At 35.9% G+C, this 4,254-nt stretch overlaps 1 protein-coding gene across 1 annotated transcript in view; it reads left to right on the top strand.

Annotated features, from left to right (window-relative positions):
• CELF4 (CUGBP Elav-like family member 4) overlaps positions 1–4,248 on the top strand; it is a 687,912-nt gene extending 683,664 nt beyond the window's left edge. The window contains exon 14 of the mRNA XM_057365600.1: positions 2,852–4,248. The gene's annotated coding sequence lies outside the window, so the exon portion shown is untranslated. The remainder of the gene's footprint in view (positions 1–2,851) is intronic.
• The last annotated feature ends 6 nt before the right edge of the window (positions 4,249–4,254 follow it).

Below are 4,254 nucleotides of genomic sequence, written 5' to 3'. Positions count from 1 at the left end.
CTCCCTTTTATTTTCCATTATCTTTTCAATTCAGACCAGAGCTAAAAGGAGTAAATGTCCTTCTTTTAATGATGCTGATTTAGGGGCCATCGTATCATCCGAGTCCTCCTACAAGTCTGCTTCCCACACCATACCAGCATTGCTGTTTCAGAGCCCGCCGTCCTGTGAACTGCTAAATGGACATGCAGCAACCAGCCGTAGCTGCTTTCTTTTTTGGTTTTTTTTCCTATTTTTTTTTTAATTTTTTTTTGTTGTTGTTTATTCTCAGTAGCCAAAGCAGCTCTTGGCCTATTACTCCCCCACGATTTTAAACTCGGGATGTAAATCAAATTAGAGCGGTACCTGCTCCGGAGTCCATCCGAGGCAACGGCGAGCCTCCGGAGGATTCTGGCCAGCCGTCCGGCGAAGCGCAGGCGGCCGGGGGTGGTACGGGGAAGGCCGGTGCTAACAAAAGCATTCTGGTTGGCAGTGAATGTATTTATTTTCCAGACTCCGCAAACCGATCTGTGTCTGCGCTCATCCATTCAGTGCATGCTCTCCTCAACAGCCGCTGCATCACGCTCTGTTCCTGTTCGCTGTTGACCGTGTGTCCACATTTAAGTGTGTGTTTTATGTGTGTGTCTCTGGCTAGGCCTCTTCCATCCTTTCTTTTTTTTTTTAATTCTTCCTTACTTTCTTTTCTTCTTTTCCTTTCTTTCCTTTCCATTCAGTTAGTTTGTTTTGCTCTCATTTTTGTTTTGTTTTCTATAGTTTAATGGCAAGTATTTCCATTAGAATTTTTTGATTGATGCTGTGTTTGTAACATTTTTTTATTATTATTTTTATATATATTTTCTTTCCCCACCTTTCCTTTTTTCCACACTATATATAAATATATATATATAAAAAATCTTTTCTTCTTTTGTCATTCAATCAAATTCCAACCAAGAGCCAGTCAAATCCACCACAGTCTCGCGCTGAGCTAGGAAAAAAGTTCTCGTAATGACATGAAAGTGGAGAATACAGTTCCCCAGGCCGTAAGTTCAAATCAACTCGAAGTTGAAAGTGTGACATGATGGCGTCATGTAACAAGCTAAGAATTGGTTGCATGACATGCCGTCAAGTTTCGTGCAGGTGCCGTGATTGAAGCATTTTTCTTGGATGTTGTATCAGTTGATGATTGGCCAGTCATGATCACATGTGCCTTTTTTGACTTTGTGCTGCCACAATTTTTTGCTGTGCTCATTTTCGTTTCGTTTTTGGTGCTTGCAGTGGTTTCTTTATTTGTYGTTTGATTTCTCGTCAGCGTTTTATGCTTCTTTAGATGTCACATAGAAGGAAAAAAAAAAAGATGGATTCCTAATTCTTTAGAAAAAAAAATGGGATTGTTATAACTACAGATGATAATTTGAAAAAAAAATAGAGAGAAAAATGTGTGGTTAATTTTTTTGCACTGAAAATCTTGTGATTATTTTTTTTTTCCGGAGAATTGGGGCCTTTTTCAATTGACACCTTTTTTTTCCCCCTTAGGATATTTCAAATCACTTCCTAAAAATTTTTAAAAAAGAAAAAAAAAACAAAACTAAAAAGACTAATGATAGTAATGGTAGTTTACAAACTATAGCAATCAAAAAAGCAACCCCAAGAAAAGCCTCATTGTATGTCTTTTCAAGAATTCCTAATTCTAAGGTGCCATATTACAGCAACTCCAGCAAAAATTAATTGCTTAGAGGGAGGGAGGGATTGAGTGGGAAAAAAACCCATCCAGATCAAAAAGCAAAATGCATCTTTTTGTTTACAACTGAAAAAGGGTCCTTGACGAGTGTTTTTTATTTTTTTATTATATTATTATTTTTGGTGTTGTAATTGTTTAGACTGCTGTGTACGGTTTGCTGTTTGTTGAACCAACAGTGTGAAAACCTGCCAGCATGGATTGATATTCCGCATGACACTTTTCCACCAGAGTGGACCTTTTGCAGTTTCTAAGTTTCTTGATGTAATAAATCACCGAGTGTATAAGAAGAACCTGCTTGCTAGAAGGAGATAAGAGCTAATCCTTAATGATTAAGCATCCTACTTAAATGTCAAGCCTAGTCGGATCATGATTATATTTTTTTTAAATATTTTTTTATTTGAGAAATGTTAGCTTTACTTTTTTTATTTTTTTTTTAAAGTTTATTCCAACAGTCCTTTTTATTTAACCTCCTATAAATTGCCTGTTCAAAGTCCTACTTTCTGACATTCACAAAGGAGTAGATGTTATTGGCAGCTACGTCTCCACAGAAAGCTCACACACTGTCAGAGATGGCACCCATGAAAATGTAGAGCTACCCTTTCCTGATGCCTTTCACCCTACAAAAGCCTGCCAAGCAAGATTGTGATCTGGCATTGTAAAGTGGCACTTAAAAATAATTAAAATGCCACTGTCTTCACATATGTAGTGATACAGATTTACATAGGCATACTCCAATATTATYTTGATTTATTATTATTACTATTACTACTAATAGGAACAATTGTGTTTTTCTTTATCATGATCGTGACTATCTTGCTTACTTTGGGTTTGATCCAGTTCCCACTGAAGTCAAGGGGAATCCTTCTGTTGATGTCAAGTGGGAGCAGAATCAGAGCCAAGGCCTTCAAAAGCAAAACACCAAAGGGGAAGCCCCATCCTGTCCCAATTGAAGGGAGAAGAAAACACCCATTACTTTCAACAGGAGCAGGATTGGGYCCAAAAGAACAGGCTTGATTTTAATTTTGTTTTCATTTTTAGGTCTTTTTTCCCCCCTGTCTCAAATATTCCCCCCACACCTTCCCTACTTCCCCCTCCCCTTTTTGATTTAATTTGCAATGATCTTCTTCATTTTTTTAGGGCAGCAGCTGAATGGGCCACATTTAGAAAAAAAAAAGTATATATATATTAAAAAAAAATCGTGAACTGTTGGATTACACCTTTGACATATCAGCAAATATCAGTCAAGCTGAAGACTTCAGACCTATTCTCTCTTTGATTGTTTAGACTGTAACATTTCTTCAAGAAAAGTATCACATCTGCTGACTTCGAAGGACATGCGCTTGAAAACAAACAAACACATAAAGTAAAATCAGAGCAGGAGGAAGATCAACYGGGATTTCTGAAGAGACACTGATATCACCACAGCGGCTTTTCTTCAAACAGGAGATGCAAACCTGGATACTGGCAAAGGAGTGCCTGTTTGCCACCAAGGATGCGGTTACCATGCAAGACCCATGGTAACAGTCACTGAGCATCTTTATCTGTCATTCCTTAGCTATATAGGGACCAAAGGACAAAACTTTTTACCGCAGACTTGTAGCTGTATGTAAAATATGGAAGTTCTTTCCTTTTCTCTGAGCTGTTCCTAAAACAGTTTTTGAGAGCGATTATATGAAATATGTAAAACCTAAAAAAAAAAAAATTAAAAAAAATAAAAAAAATGAAAACAAACAAAAAAAAAAACCCAAAAAAACACCAAAAAAAACCACACAAAAAAAAAAAGTTACAAATGCTTAAACGCTTTTAAAACAGCAAGATAATAGCTCTTTGATACTTTGGGAGGTTCTTTGGTTATACATTAATTAGAGTCTATGAAGCTTTCATATGGTTTTCTGTATAATACGCAAGGATTGCGTTGTTAAAAGCAGGTAAGATGGATATCTATGAAAAGCAAAAAAAAAGGTAAATAAATAAATACATAATTAAGTACATAAAAAGGCATAGAAAAGAGAAAGGAAAGATGGTTGATATTAAATGGAAAACAAAAAGGTTTGTAAATGCTTCTAACTCTCCCCATTAAAATCCTAATAGTTGTACAGAGTTTAAAAAAAGAAAGTTTAAAATACCTATATAATAGAAAAAATTAGACAACATAAAAATAAAAAAAAAACAAAAAAGCAAAAAAAAAAATACTACATAGAGGTTAGCGTTAATGCTAAAAACAAAGATGTTGTAGAACTGTAATTTTTGTAGAGTTTAGATTGAGCATAAATTCCTACTCTCTGCCAATTGCTGTTGGATGCTGTTATTTATCGAGGAGAARAAGGAGAAAAATGGCTATTTTGGCAGCTTTTTTAACTGCAAGCATTCCAGCTATTAAAAAATAAACAAGACAAGACTCAATTCTGTAGACAATGCAAATGGGAAAAAAAACAGCTGTCTTTTTATCAGACGTTAGTTCTAACTTGAACAACAAAACACAGCTAAACGCTTCATGTCTTCATGATCTGCTGTCCGCAAAATTCCCATCATCCTATGCT

This window comes from Malurus melanocephalus, unplaced genomic scaffold (assembly GCF_030028575.1).
Source record: "Malurus melanocephalus ecotype Western Australia unplaced genomic scaffold, MMel_1.1 scaffold_55, whole genome shotgun sequence".
NCBI lineage: Eukaryota > Metazoa > Chordata > Aves > Passeriformes > Maluridae > Malurus > Malurus melanocephalus.
The sequence above is the reverse complement of the archived record's forward strand: the minus strand, read 5'-3'. Positions and strand labels throughout refer to the sequence as shown.